The sequence below is a fragment of the Silurus aristotelis genome (assembly GCF_946808225.1).
Source record: "Silurus aristotelis genome assembly, chromosome: 26".
NCBI classification, from domain to species: Eukaryota; Metazoa; Chordata; class Actinopteri; order Siluriformes; family Siluridae; genus Silurus; species Silurus aristotelis.
Window position 1 is genome coordinate 4,893,778 of NC_139599.1, and position 21,555 is coordinate 4,915,332.

Below are 21,555 nucleotides of genomic sequence, written 5' to 3' on the forward strand. Positions count from 1 at the left end.
ACTCCTGGATGAGCTGCTTTAAGTGCGGAAGTCATTTCACAGTGAAAAGCGTCACTGACTTAAGCCTGTAGCGTTTCAACCACCTCGATGTGTTAAAGCATTGCACTGAACCTGTCTATGTGCTAAAGCTAGCTGCCAGAGCAAAAAATGTTTTCAATAATATTTAGTGATGACGTACTATTAACAATTCAGCCTATTTACATCTTCATTGTACCTTAACTATTATACTGTAGACCAACCCTTTGCATCAGCAGCAGATGCTATCCGAACATAATGTGACTATCTTCAATCTACTCACACTAATATTCGGTTAACCATCTACAAATGACAACAGAGCATCATAAAACATCCTGTGTGTGCAGCCTTGTGATCGAATCATATCGCGTATCAGCTGTTTCCGCAGTGCCTGCTGTGTCAGACAGTGAGGCTGGCTCCTTGTAAACCACCGCTGTTTGTTTAAATTCATGGCTGAAAAAAACACCCACGATGTGGCTATCACTTAGCATTTTAATTCCTTTGTCTCGCAACTCCTCTTGCGGAAGTGCGAAGGACCAAGGGCCTCCTGACACCGCTTGGGGTTTATTTCCCTGCTTTCACACAGGCCTGGTGTTAATGCCTCGGGCTTCCTTCACAGATTTGAGTGACTGTGGAGTTAATGCTGTACGCCTTGTTTCCAGAAAGTTGTCCCTCCAGATTTGCCACTGTGGATGCACAATTTGTGCTCAAATTGTAATTATTCATTAGCTTGTTATGCTCACCACCCTGTTGTCATTTGCTTTAATTAGAATGGACACAGTGTCTTTTAGAGGCGGTCCCTGAAGTGAGAGGACCAGTCCAGGACCAGCCATGGAGCACTGGCCTACTGTCAGTGTCAGTGGAGTGAGATGACAGTTGTATGCCCAAGATCACACTCCCACCCTCAGATGCCTGCTTGAATTAGAGAACGCTCACTGTCTAGTGGCAAAAAAGCAAGTGTTATTGTTGGATTGCTGGTTGGATTTTGTGAACTGTAGCATCAAAGTACCCCATTTGTATTTACAGTATAGTGTTAAAAAATTCCAAGCTTTGCTGCTGTATCTAGAGTCTGGTTCTTTTATTTTGACAAATCATGCAGACATACTTTGAAAAAAATGCTCCTGCTCTGTGGTACAGTAGTTGTTCCCAATAAAAGGGGCAGGAAATGTATGTATAAGCTAGGTATAGCTAATAAAGTGAAGTGAATTTGAAGAATTCTTGCTCATAATAACAATTTGGCCAAAAAAGGATCTAACTAGCTTCATTGGGGTCACATCATGGCACAAAAGCAGCATCCTTAGTTCAATTTTAAGCTCATTTTCATTTTTTTCCTTCCATGTAGAACGCTCACATGGTTTCTGTGCTGCTTCAATGATTTGCCCCTGAGAGTGAGTGAGTGTGAATGCATTGGTGTACTTAGATAACTTTGGCTATTACAAATTTCTAGAAATACAAATACCAGTGTGTGTATTTACTCTGTAAATGGCTCACTATGGAGATTAAAAAAAAGTAATCTTCTTATGAGCAACAAGGTAAAGAGCATCATAAAAGCTCGTAAAATTGAAAGTAAAAAACGGTTTATGTTTATTTGTTAAAATTATGTTTAGAAATTTTTTATTCAAGACCAAGTGTAGAAAATTCTTTTACACATAATGTAAAAGAACACAAATGTGTGGTTTAGCACATTTGCCTTGACCCACTGGGTTTAAGGGAAATCCCAGATCTGCCCTGTCGTCATAGAGTTGCATATTTGCCCTGTAATTCCTCTGGGTTTTCTCCAGGTACTCTGGTTCCTTCCCCAATCTGAAGACATGTGTGACTTTTCCACATTGCTAAGAGTATGAGAGTGTTTGTGCAATTGTCCCTTATGGTATATTAGCGCCTCATTCACAGTGACCCCTGCCTTATGACATGCTTCAAGACTCCTCTCTGTTCTGGCACCTAGGTGGTGGAATGAACTGCCACTTGATGTTTGAACAGCTGAGTCACTAGCAGTTTTCAAACAACATCTAAACACCTACAAAAATTCTAAATTAATTGCTTTTCTAACTATATTCCCACCCAACTAGGTTTTTTTTTTGGCTGATGAAATTCTTAGCCTGTGTCCTAATGACCCAGTATTAGAATGTATTAATGGAGATAGAATTTAAAGCACCTTTCGATAAGGGTGTCTGTTGAGTACCATTAATGTAAATGCAAATGCAAATCTCAGGATTGAACCAGAGACCCTGGCATTTTGACATGTCAATGAAACCTGCAGTGCCATCACGCCAACCTTATTCTGTAATAGCAACATCTAATACAATATCAAACTGTTTCCTTCAGTAATTGTTCGAAAGAATCTGAAGCATGCAGTACCACTCTGACTGATTTAAACTAGTGTGGAAACAGCAGGCTGGACAGCTTAATTAATGATGGCATGTGTATGAATTTGTTCCCTTGTGGCCTAAGTGGTTTCAATGTGACCCTGTGGTGAACCGGCTTGTCAGCTGCTTTGCACATTAGCAAATCTACTGTTGCTGTTCAAGGGAATTTTCCATCTTTCTCACACCTTTCTCTCCCTACTGCCTTGTTTCTTCACCTCGCTCAATCTCTCTATCCCCCTCTCATTCTCTCTCTTGCTCTCTTTCTTACTTATGACTGTATTCGGTAGCCTCGAGTCAAAGGCAAGAAGTGGAAGCAAACATGGACAAATAGTCACATAGGCTTTGTCTCTTACACACACACACACACACACACACACACACACACACAAACACACACTCATACACTAGTGCTAATTAAAGCCTTCAGTGCAAGAGTAGAAATGTGTAATCATGACATTTAGTCAAAGGAAATTTGGGTAGATGAGGAGAAATTCTAGCACGTGAGTCAAACTAAGCCTGAGGCAGCCTGGCGGACAAAAGGACAGCAGCAGCAGCAAAGGGTTGGCAAAGGGAGCTGCTGAAAGGTCATCTTCATGAAAAGACGAACGTGTCACTGCTTTTGTTCCTGTCCCTCAGAACATATGTTTGGCCCTCCTCCATCTCTAGCTCTTATCTGGCTGAAATCTAAACCCGGTGCACACAAATACAACTTTTGACTGTGTGACTGCTTCTTGCAACAGTTGCAGGGAGCATTACCTTACCTTCTTGATCGACTGATGAAAATCGACCAAATGAAAAACACCTGTCTCTGGATTTTTCCGAACCACTCTTGCAGGCAAAGAGGCTGAAATCAAGGACGGCTCATCACCCAAATGCAATATCAGGTTTACTCAATGATGGATGCAAGTGTTAATAGCAGAGACGGTAGTTTTTTGGCCTATTTTGACCTACAGTACTTTATGAGCAACAACTGAAGAATCTGTGAATCTGTCAATTCAGCTCTCTTGAAGTTTCCATTCTGATTGTTGAGAAACTGTTCATTCCCTTTCAGAAACTCGAGCTGCGTCAACAATGCTTTAAGAAATGCCCCTGCGTGTTCATCACGCATGAATCAATCTTTCCAATGGAAAGGCGTGATGTCACTAGCGGGGTGACATCACAACCAGGAAGCTATAAACGCACATGCGGTGGAGCCGATGCTAGCTTCTGTTTGTTCAGGAAGTGCTCCGTGTGTATCTGTGTCTGCCGGAGAACTCGGGTAGTATCAGTCAGACGGTAAGTGGGAAAAAAAAAATATATATATATATATTTATTTATTTATTTATATGAAGGGTGAATTTTTACCTATATGGAGTAATGGTATTACTAAAGCAAGCTCCAAACCTCTACAATACAACTACAACTGTGCCACCTACATCATCTGGAGCAGTTCAGAATCAATATTTGTCTAATAACATGATGGTGCCAATGTTAAAAACATGTATAATGGAGGTCTTCACTGTAATCCTTTTGTAGCAGTCTGCTAAAACTGCCCCTTTTTTCAAAATGCAAAAAAAAAAAAAAAAGAACAGTTAGAACAAAAGGAAAAGCATATCTTAATGAGGCAGAAATTCTTTATAGTTGTCATAAAATGTTCACCTATTGTAACTTGTTTCATGAACCATAACATTAAACATAACTAGAAGTGGAAAAAGCGATGATGTAATTATTTAAGTGATGCAAAAGAATGTTAGCAAACTGCTGCAGTATAAAAGGAATAAAAGATTTTACTGTTGTATGTGCTGTTATAGGAAAATAATTTTTTAGAGTGGTAAAAATAACCACTGAATCATTGATTTTTTTCCCCCTATAACAGCATGTCTTGGTGTGCTTTATTTCTTACATAACTGTTGTATTATGAATTTTTGGCACATAACGTTATAACGCTATATCTGAGAATACATAATTTACACCATATCAAAATGAAAAGTGGTGCTTTAAATTTGTTTCGGAATATTACAAGTATCTCGTATTTAGTCAGTAAAATTTGGTAAAAAACACACACACACACACACACACACACACACACACACACACACACACACACAAAACAAAACAAAATTATTACTCTTAACACGTCCACTTTTCTTTTACATACTACACAGTAAGCATGCAGCATGTTTGGCCTCTCACTTGGAAATCATAAAAACCACTTGGATGGAATTATTTTTTTTCACTGAATGGATGAAGACAGGTCTATCCTGTCAGTCTGTGCTCAAATCCCATGTGCATGTTGGATGGTGACAGCAAGTGTCTGTTGTGTCTCAGGTTAGGAAGGAAACACCCAGCTGGCAGCACTGTATGCTTGAAGTGCTTTGGCCACAGTCCTGTCAATGCCACGCTCTCATCGCTCTTGCTTTCTGTCAATCTTAAGCAAAAAACAAACTCCATCTCGCAGTAAGGTGACTAGACAAGAGCAGAAGGGACAGACATGTCCTTACGGTTTTTGTGCCAATTTAATCCCCTGCATGGCAATAAGGCAGTGATAAGATGGTGGTCTGTATGTTTCAGAAGAATGCAGAGCTGGACACTAGTTTAGCTTTTTAAAAGGAATGATTTTCCTTTTGTATGTTAAAAAATCATTGGAGTTGATGCATATCTAAAAGACCATAATGTAGACCCTACATTAACCCACCCACCCTTAAGCTATGTATGTTGTTGTTATGCTTTGTTACACCAATAGTTTAAACACAAAGCCATTTGGCCTTTAAGGATTTCAGAGATTCACACAGTTGTGGATGAAGTGTGAACAACTACAAACCCTGTAGTTGAGCTAAAGTAAAGATACACGTACAAAAGTATTTCAAATGTAAAGTATCCAAAGTACTATGATTTATTATGGCTAAAATGTAATGTGTTTATTATGACCAGAAATATAATACAGTGCAACCTCGATACTCGCAGGGGTTATGTTCTATGCAAGTAACAAAAAATCACGAGTTTTTGACTCACCCTTTGCGACTCAGTAACGCAATATTCATTCATTCATTCATTTTCTCCCGCTTCACCTTAATTCGGGTCGCGGGGGCAGCAGTCTAAGCAGGCCCCCGCCTTCGACTGCTGCCCAATCCTCACAGCACCGTCCCTTACGGTCCCACCTGCAGGTGGTGAGCCCACGGGAAGGCGGCCCCACGTCACTCCGACGTCACGGACCTTGATATTTCCCTCGTAAGGGACCCCCGGAGCATAGAGGGTTAAGGGCCTTGCTCAAGGGCCCAAGAGTGGCAGCCTGGCGATACCGGGGCTTGAACCCCAGACCTTCCGATCGGCAACCCAGTGCCTTAACCGCTGGAGCCCCCACTCCCCCTGTAATGCAATATTAAATCAATTTAAATGTGTACTGTCAAGGGGCATTAAAAAATGTACATGTGCTGTACTGTAAACGTATAACTTATAAATATAATTGTGAATTACTTGTGATCTATTTACTACTTGATTAAATAATACAATAATAAAATAGTTTTTCAAAAAATTTTTAGTAGTTTATTAGTACAAACTCCGGACTTTCGTGCTACTCGCCGCTTCTCGTGAACTATCAGATTTTTCGTGAGTTACTCTTAGTCAGGTTCCAAATGAAAAGTCGCGCACTATCGAGGTTCCACTGTATATATATTAGGAGTGTAACGATACACAAAATTCACGTTTTTTAAGTCACGGTTCAGTTTAATTTCAGTACAGTTAGAGGGAAGAAATGCATAATAATGCATGTGATTTTTTATTAAGTTTAATATTAGTTACATTTGTGATCAGCAACATTTGTACAGTTTAATTTTTTAAAGCAATTTTTAATAAAATGCCTGCTTTATTAAATAATATATCAAATCATTACAATTAATACAATACAGTTTTTTATTATATTGATTAAACTGAGTAATCAATTCAATTGGCACAAGTGAAATATTAAATAAAATAAAATAAAATAAAATAAATTGAAAAATTAAGTAGTTTACATTTGTTAGACCCCATTTGGGTAATACAGATGTGTATGTAAATAACTACAGGGGGAATACATAGTTTGACTCATTATCATTATCCATTTCTATGGAAGAAGTAGAGTTTGGGCCCTTAAGAAAAAGTCCTTGGCTATGAGGTATTGTATTTTGTCCTCACATTACACATTAAAAGAAATTATTAGAGTCTGGCTAGTGTCTCTCACTCTCTCTCTCCTTGTCGGTTTAAAGATGCACAAATCCTCAACGCCAAGACGCATGCTAGTAAAAAGCCAAAAACTGTTGATTTGTGATGCTTTATTTAATAAAATACATATCAAACTCTACACATAAACACTGCATTAACAAGATCAACATACCAGCCTCTTTAACATGCCAAAATGAAACCAAGATCCAACAAGTCAGTCAAAAAAACAGAGTGGTAATCCAGTCTTTGAAAAAGAAATCTTTAATTAATAGCCAGCAGTGTGGGTGGGGAAGTGTGGAGCCTTTACGACTCTTCAACAGATGTGCAAAATGTAATTAGTAATGGCCATTGTCAATTAAAATATAATGGAGTGAATAAGTACAAATATTGAATTATAAATGTTGGCTAAAGAGTTGCATATATCTCTGCTATTCAGTAACACTGGGAAGTAGCCCAAAAAATTACTTAAGTAGAGTAACAAAATTTACTCATATACTAAAAACCACTGGTGTATTTCTACGTTTATGCATGTTACTGATTAATCAGACTAGCAAAAGCTGATAGAAGGAAACACATATTGTTAAAACACAAAAAAACAAAAAAGATCATAAGTGTGGTTTTTATTCCCCTTCTTTTTATAGTTGCTATGGCAACAGCCCAACCAAGGTTGGTCTGACCCTGGTTATGATGGGTTGCTTAACCTAAAATAATAGTAGGTTAGTATGCTGGCTAATCGTTTTCATTAAAAGAGAGACACAAGAGAATCTGAACCATAAAAAAACTCTTTTATTTAGACAGCTTTCCTTTTATACATTATAAAAAAGCTTGCTGGAAACCTGACAAATCGAATCAGTTTCTCTTTGCAGCAGGGGAGAAAAAAACACACACCAGAAAAGTAACATCTGCTTGTTACAAGCTTCCATGAAAGCATTCTCTACATGTGATGGGTTGTGGCTGTCACATGCTGATATGTTTTGAGAAGATGCCAAATCTGTCAAGAGAATGTAGCTCATAAACAGGCTCCTCTGAGAACAAGGAAAATTCCCTGTTGCCATGACCTCTGTTGCCTAAATCACATTTTTGTGCCCCTGGCATCCCAGTGCTGTCTTTCTCACCCTTGTTCTCTTTGCATTGGCTTCTTTTCTATGAAAAATTAAAAACCCAATACTAATTCTTAACACTAAGACACAAAACATAATGGTGATTATTTAGAAATTGCTAACCCTAAGCATAGGAAAATGTAGGTTATCAGAGGGCAGGGGTGACAAAAAAGAGGAGAGGGTATCATTCTGTACTTCAGCCTAATGCAATTCCGCCTAGACTGCTGCTTATTGATACCAACTTGAGCATACAACAAGACAATGATCTGAAGCATGCATGTCCTGCCCAGTGACTGCACCTACATCCTATTGAACTGCTCTGGGATAAACTGGATCACAAATTCAGAAGGAAAATCCAACTAGCAAAGAACAAATTTGGCATATTTTACAAGATCCATGGCAAAGTAAACTTTCTTTCAGCTTTTCCCATTAGGGGTCGCCGCAGCGGATCATCCGCATGTTTGATTTGGCACATGTTTTACGCTGGATGCCCCTCCTAACGCAACCCTTCTCATTTATCCGGGCTTGGGACCGGCACTAAGGCTTGTGCAACCCTAATGGCTGGGGTTGGTTCAAACCCGGGCCGCAGCAGTGAGAGCGCCGCATCCTAACCACAAGACCACCAGGGAACTGCATTTCAGCTAAATGTTTGGAAAAAACTCACTGTCCAGATGTCTAAGAGTCTGTAAAGCTGTTATTCAAGTTAAAGGAGGTTTTTTGTTTGGTCAAAATAAATCTTTATACCATTAGATTATCTCATTTGTTTTATAGACACTATAGGAAACAAACGGAATCCGCATTTGTCCCAAAAAGTTAAAGACTAGGTGTTTCCATACTATTGACAGGCACTGTACAGTAGGTTATATGGCATATAGACATAGTGGAGACTTCAGTATTCTTAGTATATTTCAGTATATTCAGTGCATCTCCATATACAGTACAGCTGCATAGCTTTGCTCAGCTAGTTATCAAACTACGAGATGGCGAGTGTGATGGTGTTGTTAGGAGATGAATTCCAATTACACTTTTATCTACAGGCAGCTGAAAAGCATTGTGGGTAATGTATGAAACAGATATATACATCGATAAAAACATTTAGAAACGTGTTAATTTAACAATTATTTTTGAATAAGATTGAAGGTCATATGTTAATTAAAAAGTTTAAACCAAATGTTTTTTCATTGCACAAAAGTTAAAGTTTTCCATCACTCATATTTTTTTAATGATGAATCTTTGTTTATACTTTCATCGTGAGCAAGTAGTGCATTACACAATGCCACAAACACCGATGCTCAATTACAAACACTCAGCCAGTCTGCCAGACTCTGTTCGGAGTTGTGCAAAAGCCTTGCTTGCTTGTAGCAGGACTCATTCCAGCATCCCACTCTGCTCTAAAGGGCCTGGCCGAGAGAACCCTTGTCCTGGAGTCTACTCAATAATGGATGAGTCTGGAGTAAACAAATACGGCATGAGAAATTAAGCAGAGTTAATTATTCAAAGGTACCAATGCGTTTAGATTGGGCATTGGGGTCTGCTGAAAGAGCAGCAAGCTTTTGATTAGCTAGAACCCGAACAATTTCTAGTTTCACTCAAATTCAACACACACACACAGTTCTCTACAAGCAAAAGTATAAAGGTTGCCAGGTTGAACCAGAAGTACAAAAATGTTGACTATGACTATCCTGCTAAGAAACACAACAGTCCTGAATCTTATTTATTTATTTATTTATTTATTTATTTATTTATTTATTTATTTTTAATACCATTACATTAAACTGCAAGAAAAGTGTTTACAAATGTCAACCTTTTCTAAATCTTTTGAATGATCTGAGATTCCTGCGCTTAATGCAAATGCAATGTGTGCAAAATTGCATAATGCTTGGGGCCATAACTTAAGCAAAATCATTTTTCATTTAAATCATTTTTCATTATTTTTAGGAAAATGATAAACAAGAATGAAAAATTGAGATAAAACATGTGTTGATCCTCTCAACTGAGTTGTAGGATGAATTTGTAATCTAGCGTACATGTGCAGATTTATTCATTACTAGCTGAAAGTACCCGTGCTTCGCTACGGAAAGCAGAACGCTAAGCAATATGGCAATAAGCAGTAAGCACTGAGCAGGACTGGATGATCAGAGATCAGAACGTAACGTCAACAAATAACGTACTACCCCTTTGTAGTACCGATACAGGGCAAACTACTTTGAAAATAATTTTTATCGTGCATTTAACATCTAATAAGAAACAATGTAGTAAGTTTCATGAGGATTCGTACTGTTATTTCGTAAAGTTTACAATGCGTGAGAAATCGCGTTTTTCGCGAGTTAGCCGCGATCCAGAGCGAATTTTTCAAAACCCTTTCTTAGTGAGCACCTAAGACCCAAGAGGAAGGTATGTTCCAAATTTCATTGCAATCCGTTTAGTGGTTTTTGAGATTTCGTGATGAGTGAGTGAGTCAGTCAGTGGTATTTGAGCTTTATATATATATATATATATATATATATATATATATATATATATATATATATATATATATATATATATATATATATAGATTAGAGACGCGAAGAAATTTTGTACGTCACACGCTGGACAAGGGCGTCCGATAAATGCCATAAATGTAAAAGTACTGACGCTGGAGGCTCCTTCCAAAACTGTTTTCCAAAACACCTTACATGCAAAAAGTCCTTGTTAATTAGTCATTACTACAGCAACAATAATATTAGAATAAGCCTGTTAGTATATGCCTGTGAGTTTATTAATAGTTATAAAATGTATCGAATTAATATTACAAATATGGTTCTTTTTGTTCTACAGTTCCATTTTTAGTTAGTTGTCCTTTATTCAGCTGACTCTCAAAGTGGCCCCTGAGAAATGTCCTTGAGAAAAGGGTCTTTTCTCATGTAACCATGTAATTATTGATAGTATCGTTTCATTGCTCAGCATATAACATGTATAAAGGCCACCATGTTCCCCTGTCTGAGGTTGAGCATAAATTCAGAAGAGACAAGTAAGAAGAGATGGAGTGTGTCTGAAGCCTTGAGCTATAATGAATGATCCTGACTGGAAAATATATTTTTTTCGCTAACGCATGAATCTCAATCTCTCTTGGTCGGTCCCACTTTATCTGACGTTACAAATCTTATAGTAAACACTATATGGAACAAGGTTTGTGGACACCTGGTGATAAGATTTATTTAAAGTTTTTTTTAATTGGTATCCCATTCTCCATTTGCTGTTCTAGTAACCTCCACTCTTCTGGAAAGATGTTCCACTAGATTTTGAAGTGTGGTTGTAAACATTTGTGCTCATTCAGCTACAAGGGTTTTAGTAAAGTCAGGTACTGATGTTGAAGGGGCCTCTGGTGCAGTCAGTGTTTCAATTCATCCCAAAGATTCAATAAGAATGAGGTCTGAGCTCTATTGCAGACCACTCAAGATCTTCCTCTCCAACCCATGTTGTGTACAGGGGCATTGCCATTCTGGAACAGGTTTTAGACTGCTAGTTCATGTAAAGGTAGAATTCTAATGATCCAATGATATCCCAAACAATTGTATGCCTCTAACTTTGTGTTAACAGTTTGGAGAAAAAAACACATATGGCTGGAAAAGGCAGGTGTCCCAATAATTTTGTTACAAAGTCTGCTTTGACCCTTTTGCTCTGTCACATTGGATGGAGTTTCAGGTCAATCTGAAAAATAATTAGAGAGCATTTTTCCCCCCTGTTCCAATAGGCAAATCACAGGCATGTTGCTGTGCATGAATATAGCGGATTTCTATAACAAGGACCCTTCATTGATCTTTATCACACTCTTCATCAAGAAGTTGAAGCAAAATGATTTAATTGTTGTTGAACCAATAGAAAAAAAGCTGAATACATGAAAAGTACTTATTGTAATAATACCACTTGATACCACTGCAGATCCATTCTTGGAATTGGGTTCTGTAATCAGAATAATGTCATTATGCCATTTTTTTCTCAATATAATACGCAGAATGGTCTAGGATCGGTTTTGAAATCCACTCACAGAGCTCATATTTGTTTTCATAGGTCACTGTTTATTTCATTATAAATATATAATGATATTTATAGTGTACTTTTCGCTTTGCTTGTCTACTGGCTGGGTTTGTTGCACTACTGTTTTGGCCCCATTTTTTTTTTTTTTTTTTTTTTTTTCGCTTTATTTTTCCACTATTGCTTTGCCAATAACGGAGTCAATACACTTACAAACCTGAGAGAGTAAAGAGTCGTAATGCAGTAAATGGTAGAAAGGCAGTGCCACAATGATTCTCGATACTCACGGAATTGATCCATCGGGTGCTTGGATCTGCACTTCAACTCGCAGGAGGTGGATGATTAGATGATTTAGAGTTATGCTCATCCGGGTCAAATTTCTGTAACTCTCGCCCCGTATTGAGGCAATACACCAGCGCATACCCTGACACCACGTCTGAACAACGTAAACAGCACAATTCGGGCATGAATTTTTCATAACGCCGTGTTCGATGCGAAATGCAATAAGTGTTTCTTGTAAGATGACTCCCCCAGCACTTATAGCACTTGAGACGGAAGCGAGTTTCCACACCGAGGCACTTCGTGACCTGATAAGCGAGTTCGGCTGTTCGTGGCCATGGTGGAGACAGGGGATGATGTGACAGAGCAGAGTGGTAGACATTATGCTGGTGGTCAGGTAACACTGTGGTGGTATGTAACAGATCTTACTTTACAGCTCTTGTGTTCTTAATCCATTCATATCCAGTACATATATAAATTGCACTGTGTTTCTGAATTGTCAAATGTATGTCAAAGCTTTGGTTTCCTGTAAAAATATCAGCCCTAATTATCCAAAGGCTTTTTTTTTTAACACAAAGACATCTTTTGTTGCCACACACATACATTAAAGTGATCAGGATTGGTCATAGATAAAGATGAATACTCAAGTTAGAGGCACTGTTGAATGCAGATCGAGATTGCAACAGCTTCTGATTGGCGTTTCTTTTTTTTTTCTCCTGCATCACTCTACTTAATGAACATATGGTATACACAAAATCCTGCAGAGGAAAACTGCAGGAATTTGCGTATTAACCTGCAAGTTTTGGAAGACGGATATTCACACGCAAATCACTGCCATTCCACCTCAATCTATTGAGTGTGCCCATTAAAGTTAATTTGCAGCAGGGAGTGGTTAATGGAAGTGCACTCTTCAAATGTCAGTCAACCTGATTTAGGAGCGTTCGGCTCATAGATCCGCCTGACTGACATTGACAGCTTTAACAGGGTCTGCTTGTGAGACACAATCTCCATGTGGGACGAAATTTGTGCTGAACTAAGATAAAGGTTGCTTAAGTGACATGTCTAATCTTGCATACAGTTTTTTTTCAACGTTTCAGAAATGACAAGGGTGATCTTCGATTTATAGGACAAACCACCTAATTTTTTTCATCATTTTGCACTTGTGGTCCTTGCTCTTGGTCACAATTTACACAGTTGATCTTTGGGATGAGAGTGTGTGAAGATGAATAGTAATATTGGGCTAAAGAAAAAAAAAAAAACACAAAAAACTAGAAAACAAAAAATGCTGGCAATTCTCTTACCATAATGAGATATATGTTACATCACAGGAATATCCTGCCGAGATCCCCAGGTCAGATGGCATCTCCTCAATGGAGTCCAGGGAACTGCTGCTCAGCAAAGATCTTAAATATTAATACATTCCTTCTTAGGAGGCGTATGCCTCATTTTATATAAGGACCAATAATGCTCATGCTCAAGCTCCAATTTGTTGGATTATACATATTCAGATGCACACATGCACGTAATGCTAATGATAGCATTACGTACCTTGTATAGCACGAGAAGATCGCATTACATATTGTTATGATCCTTGATCGTTTTCCTACATTGGTGAATATGACTGTATGTGAAACAGAAATGGATAGAAGAAGACAACTTCTTGATTTGTAATTGGTACTTTTAAGGTCAAAATTATAACGAGAGAAAAAAAAGACAGAGAAACAGAGAAAGTCATATTTTTTTCTTTGAAATGTATCTAAGTAATAGTCCAATAATTTTAGCTCTGTAACAATTAACTATTCGATTGATACACTTGAGTAATGCAATTAAATATAGCATCGTTAAGTACACCTACTCAATGATTCTCCAACCCTGAAGGCTTAAGGGCCCTTTGTATCTTATTATATGTTTCTTATGTCTTGTGCAGGCATACCATTTCCAAAAGGATGCTGCAGTTGGAAATAGCAACCAGGCAAAAAGACAGAGACAGTGTAGGAGTGCAGCACTGGCCACCCTCCGTCCAGTATATGAGTGTCGGAGAAAAGTAAAGTGTCAGGCCGTAATCAGGTTAGCCAGAGCCAGTGATGGATTAAGCCTCAGTCAGGGAGACGTTTCCCCAACATTAGGGTGTCTGAGATGTCAGCTAAAGACCGCTCCCATTAATAGCTCTCTCTCGGATTACTGCATTAAGTTTATTAGCAGCTCCAACTCCACAAACACTTTGGACCCGCATAAATGGGGGGGAGGTGTCTAGTTCAGTCTCTCTCAATCTCTCTTCAGCTTTTTATTAGGATCCACAGTGATGCACCGCTCAAGGAACAGCACAGCACTGTTGCACTGCGTATGAAGAAATAATCTTCAGTACTAAGCACTTTTCTACTGCCGTACATTTGATCGTATCACATTTTGCCATGATCATGAGCAGTTTTGCATGCTGTCAGTTTGCATTACAAAAAGTTAATGTGTTTCCCAATGCCTCAATTCCAGATTTGAAATTGTAGAACTGTAGACTCAAACCAAAAAGGAATCAAATAAAGGTTTATTCAAAGAACACACCACCAGATCATTTTTCTTTATCCATTTATGTGACGTATCCCTTAGCTTTCTCTAAAAGAAATCAGTGCGTGTTAGAAAGAGTGCATGCATATTAACTTTGTCACTGTATCACTGCCTTTAAAAAGAATGAATCCAACCAAAATCAACATTTTAGAAATGTTTGCTTTGCAGTCGAAATTTAATAGAAATTCATTAATCAAACCAGCATACTATCAGCTCACCTTCGGTGACTCGGCTGCCTGTCGCTCATGATTTGCTCTCACAATAATATGATATGATTGTTCTAATGTGTGAAAATTGATTTTTATGAACATGTGAACTGTGACCTGGCTTTCTAAATCTTACTCTTTGAGCGTGTGCATGTCGAGACCTTGCCTTGATTTACACCTCATGTCAAGGCTGCCATTGATTTTGCCGTGTAATAAACCTTTGGCGAATCGGCATGCTCACGTTGCGAGGCAAATCAGATAGACCCATGTGTTTGATTATAGCTTTCCTGGACCTGCCATGGGCTGGAGCGGCCAGTGAGGTGGGAGGTTAGGAGGAGTGGAAATGAAGACATAGGGCCTTTTAAGAGAAGAGATCGGCCCGGCCCTTGTCAACATCCTCATCGCTCTTCTCTCCAAAGAGTAGGGGAATTGAGTGGCTTAATCAGCGTGCTTAGGTGCTTGTGATTGGCTTAAGTGCTCCAGCTTGAAAACCAGAAAAGAACTAGTTTCACTGGCTTGGGCTAATCCCGGGTTAGCCGTGTTTGTCTGTTTCCGAGTTGCAAAGTGCTCCTGGCTTCACAATCAGCCTTAGAGTGCTCTGAAACTCAACCCTCAATTTTGTACTTATTGTATGACTGCAATTAGCTCACCGCTGTGGCCCGTGTTCGATCCCCGGTCAGTGAACCAACCCCAGCCATTAGGGTTGCACAAGCCAGTGCACTCTAAGTGTCGGTCTGAGGCCCGGATAAATGGGGAGGATTGCTTTAGGAAGGACATCCAGCATAAAAACGTGCCAAATCGAACATGCGGATCATGACTACGGATGATCCGCTGTGGCGACCCCTAATGGGAGAAGCCGAAAGAAAGTTTGACTGCAATTAGCTTCATGATGTGTGTTTGTTGGTTTCAATTAGCTCTCTGCTTTCCTCAGTCAGGAAACAAAACACCTTGATATCACTTGTGCAAGGCAGCATGAGATGCTTTGCCACCATTCATAAATCTGGCGTATTTATAAAAAAAAATTATAAAATAGGCAGGATATGTAGCAAACTGCATGACACGGTTGAGTTGACATTTAACCCTTGATGATTCGCTCATCTTTCCGAATAACGCACACGAGTCTGAAACAGTTTTCTGAGCTAATGTCTCAGGTCTACCTTTAGGCTAAGTAATTTACACTACTGCATGTGACTGGAAAGGTTTGGATTGGATTGGAAACAACCACAGTACATCTGCAACAGAATCATGATAGTTCGTCTTCAGAAAACTAGATGCACTAAACTAGGTTGAATTAAGCTAGCAGTCTGTTTTCAACATATATATATATATATATATATATATATATATATATATATATATATATATATATATATATATATATATATATATATATATATATATATATGTCATACTGGACCATGAACCAGATGTTGAAGAGTGCAGTTCCAGATTTCCTGATGAGCACCTGATAACACCTGATCTAAGCAGGCAACACAGAGTCCTGCCACTTTCTCTGACAAAGGTAGTATGTGCGCAGAGTGGCTCACTTCATCCGTTCACATGAAGCGCAGCCCAGTTCCGCTTCTCTGAGAAAGTATTAGCTTTCCCCTAAGGGAGAGTTCTAATTAAGTAATTGACTGGCGCACAAAGCAGGTGCATGTATCCGTTACATTGGGTCTCGACCTGTTCATTATTAAATAGTGACCCTCTTTGGTTGCCGTGCCAAAGCCATGGGCAGGCGGGAGAAAATCCCTCTTAAAGGGTTCTTCGAAAACACATCGGCTGGATCGTAATTACGCTTCCTCCTGTTCATCTCCGCTTTCTCTTTGACCCCCAAGCAAGGTGAAACGCCACACTCGTGTTTCCAAGTTGCATGTTTATCTCATAAACTGAAGATTGAATCTTGACAGCCCTAAGAAAAAGTGATCAGGGCACATACGGAGATAGATAAATATGTGATACTCGTTGACAAAGACCATGATTTTATTCGTTTTTCCTTTCATATTTTATAGTAACACAATTGGAACGCTGGACCATAAACAAAACATGTTCGCCTCCCGAGTTTGAAGGATAGAGGCGGCTCACATTCTGTTCAGCTCGTGCAGAGATTATTCACCGAAGTAAGCAAGCGGCCAAGATATGGATTGATAGCTGAGAAGCAAATTGATTCGTAGGCCTACGAGTGCAAGCGCCACGGAAACAGGAGATGACTCTGCCATTTTAATTCAGAAGGCCACACATTTCATTTCATAGAGCTGTGCAGAGTTACAAGAGCAGGCCTGAGGCATCGATGTCCTGGCTATTACGTCATGACCCGAGGCTCAGTGGAACAAAATCTATATGCACTTGTATAGAATTGCACAGGATGCTTTGTAGATCTTGGGTCCTGATGGTATTTAATGCTGCAAAACTGATGCACTGGATGATCCGTGAGTCAGGAAGTGAGGAAAAGGACAGGTGGCGACCCCGGTGTAACATCTGCGCTGAACAAGGGATTAAAATCAATCCGTGTTCTCCCAAATTCTCATCTCCTTCAATGTCTTACTGAAGGATTATAGCAAGGAGGCTGAGGAGAGATAAGAAACAGTGTGATACTGAGACCTTAAGAGAGGAATAATCCCAGAATAAGTGTTTTAAGAATAAGCAGGATGTCTACAGCAGATTATCATGTAGATTTGATCTTCTGTGTTATACACAGAACATAATTCATGTAGTAAAAACGTTAGATTTTTCAGTGTTACACTATGCTTTTGTTTAGAAAAAAAAATCCCTCATTGTCTTGATACAAATTATTTTAATAGAAATCCTGAATAAATTTTTTATACCACAGCACTGTTGAATTCTTGAATTGGATTGGTTATTCGATTAGTTAAGGAAGGTTTGTTCAAATTGGTACAATTCAAGCTTCTCATACTGTAACTGCAGAGGAAATAAATATATATATATATATATATATATATATATATATATATATATATATATATATATATATATATATATATATATTAGACAAGTGACAATGGAGATGTTACTACAGAACAAATTACATGATTTTCATTGGTAGTGATGACGATGGACAGGATTAGACATGAGTTTATTCGAGGGACAGACCATGTAGGATGTTTTGGAGACAAAGTGAGAGAAGCCCGATTGAGATGGTTTGGACATGTGCAGAGGAGGGACATGGGGTATATTGGTAGTAGAATGCTGAAGATGGAGCCGCCAGGAAGGAGAAAAAGAGGAAGGAACCAAGGAGGAGGTTTATGGATGTGGTAAGGGAAGACATGCAGGTAGTTGGTTTAAAAGAGGCAGGTGTAGAGGACAGAGTAGTATGGAGACGGATGATCTGCTGGGGCGACCCCTAATGGGAGAAGCTGAAAGAAGAAGATTGGTTAGAAGGTAAAAAAAAAAAAAAAATCTAATTATAAAATTAATTATATTAATTTACATACTTGTTGTATGTAATATGTAGTTTGTTCTGTAATAACATCTCCAATGTCACTTGTCTACTTTCACAATTGTCTTGCAAATATGACACAACATTGCGTAAGTTATATATAGTTAAAAAACGTGGTCTTGAAAAATAATAGGAAGAATTTTAACAAAGGCAAATACATAACAAATAGATCAGTGTCAAGAGTTGAACAAGCCTTCCTAAACTAATCGAATGGCTCACAAAGAGCATCCCTGTCCATCAGCTTAAGATCATGTTTGTGGATTGATAACAAAGTGACCTGACTCTGCCTCTATAGATTCATCACTTCAGATTAGTCGACATCAGAATATTACTCAGCCAGATGTGGGTTGTCTGAAGGCACTGTTTTCCAGAAGCTTAAATAATCATAACCGACCTCAGAAAGCAGTAAGCGAAGAGATGGCTTTCAGCCTTGATTCGATTTATCCGAGTGCTGATTGACTTACATTAAACAGACCCCATTGTTTGTACAGTTGGTAAGAGGCTTTGTGCATTAAGTCAGGCGTGAGTAAAAATCCATTCACACTAGGACCTTTTAAATCACAGCATTTTCTTTTAGGTTGGACAGCATCATTCCTTCAATATTTACTCCTACATACAAGATAGTTCCAGTCCAGCTAGTAAAACAAAAAATGTGGGGGAAATTTTAATATATTAACAATTTTGTAGCAAGAAGTTTCGGCGAAATGTCAGAAATTGGACTATACAGTAGTACCTAATTATTAATGAATGATGTACTGATAATCTTACTGTTCCCTAAATATGATATGCAATCATACATAAAGTATATGTTTGTCTTTGGCAACTAATAACATTTTTAATATCTGTAGAAAAGATTAATATCTGTTTTTGTAGTTCATGCAGGTTGATTCAGAAAATATCATATAAAATAGTTTTGATTTTATATTTTTTTCATTTCTCAAAGCAATGATATCTCATCCCAAATGGTATTTTCACTTCATTCAACCTTAAAAATAAATACATAAATAAATAAATAAATATATATATATATATATATATATATTAATAGAATATCACCCCATAACGAACCCTTTCTGAATAAAAGAGTATAGAAATACAGCTTTAAATGAATAGATGAATACCCAACCTTTCCCCTTAAATCCTGACCTCTGCACCTCCTCGGCAGTTCGCCCATCAGGACCTGATCTATCTCGAGGTCATTTCCAAAGAACACATTTTTTTGTTCCAGACTGCTCTTAGGTACTTTACACACAAAAAAATAGGGTCATAAAAAGCAAAAAAGCACAAATAAAAATCACTTTTATGAGATGTAAAAGAGAGGCCAGGGGCTCCTCCCCGGGCGCCTTGTCACGTCTCCGTCTCGGTGACCCCGGTATACACACCTCCTCCTGTGCAAAGCGGTGATATAGAAAAGGACAAAAAAATATATTAAAAGATTTACTAACACCCCGAGATGGTTAAATACGGCTTTACATTTAGAAGGCATGAACAAGCGTCGAAGCAGCATAAACAGCTGCTCGCTTTTATGCTTGGAATGTCGTCAAGTGTTTCGGTTTTCCTCAGACAAGGTCAAGTATTTCATTTAGCGTCAATTCCTGAATAACATACAGTACATGCATAGAGAATAGACGATAATGATAACTCATAAGTGTTGTAAAATATATAAATAAATAAATAAATAAATAAATAAATAAATAAATAAATAAATAAATAAATACGTGTGCAGTTCTCATTTTCAGAGTTCTACAATATTTCGTTTTATTTTATATGAATACTATAAATCCTATAGCACTTGCTCTAATCCTGTATGATGTCAGCGAAAGTAAAATGGTAAACTGCTATGGGCTTAGGGGGTTTTAAAGATCACCTTTTTGTTCTCTGATATCTATAAAAGTCTGTTCAAAGAGGTGTATACTTTTTTATTTTTGCTTTCTTGAAGTTAATAGGACAAAAAACCTTGTCATGTTACAGAAAAAAATCCAAGTCTGAACTCTGTCTATATCATGTGAAATTCCAGCAATGACTGTAAACTGTAAAAAAAAAAACATGACCTGGAGATATTCTGTGTACATGAAGCTCATGAAGATCAGTTCATCCTCAGCCCAGAGGTCAAACAGACACTTTGTGCCATATTGAAACCAATAAATCTGATTAGTTTCCCTTCTCTACTTTTACAAGAAGAAAGTGTGTGTGTGTGTGTGTGTGTGTGTGTGTGTGTGTGTGTGTGTGTGTGTGTGTGTGTGTGTGTGTGTGTGCGTGCGTGCGTGCGTGAGCTTTTTTGCGCTTTTCATTCCTCTCCCCAGGTGCAGTCATCTCACACGTGAAACTTGATCACAGTTAAAAGTGCCAGCCCTCAAGAGCAAAAATGCTTTTAGGGACTTTTTAAAATGGTGTTTAACAGTATCTTTTTAGTGCACACTAAAAGCTGGCCTTTGCCGCATGAAGCGCAGGCTGCTGGACACAGTGCAGGCTCTGCCAGGGAAGAGCAGGCTTCTTCTAATAGTGGAATGGCCTTTGATGACATCAGTTATGAGTGAAATCTGCTGAAATAAAATGTGGAAATAAAATTATTCAGCGACAAATCAGGTCGAGTTTTTAGTTTTTAATAAAAAGCGAATAAAAGGAAATGTGAAAGACATGCATCATGCAAAAATCACCCAGATAAGAATGGGTTCCCTTTCGAGTCTGGTTCCTCTAAAGGTTTCTTCATTGCACCATCTCGGAGAAGTTTTTCTTTGCCACTGTCACCACTAGATTGCGCATTGGGGATAAACTTATATGGGCTGATTTATAAATTTAAAGGTTTACATTCAGACCCTATTCCACTCTACTCTGTTTTGGGACATTGTCTATAAAAAATGAGAACATAAGAAAAGACAAATCAGGTGAGAAAAGCATGGAAAAAAATGAAACACAATCATACACAATTCGGGAAAAAAATTTAATGTTCGCCGTCTTATGTAAAAAATAAATAAACAAACAAATAAATAAATGATAATAATAAATGGTGCAGGCTTCTTTTAATGGTGAAAAGGCCTTTGATAGCCTGATAGGTCTTTTTCCACTCTACCTGCATCAGTCGATAAGAGAATTCAGCCAAGCTAGTTTATTAAAATGCCCTGTTAGCTAATAAAATAATATTTAATATTAGGCAATACATTACTGTGCCTCACACATGGATTTTTATTATTCTTGTTTATGCATCTTTGCTGTTGTTTATTTGTGTTTTCAGTTGCCAACAACAGCATATCCACCCTTATATTAAACAAAAATGGCAGTTTTCACGTGGTTATGCTTGAAAGTTCACCTGTTATTAAAAATATGGGATCAAATATAAGAAATCAAACCACGTCCTCATGGAAAAATAAATAATTTAGTTG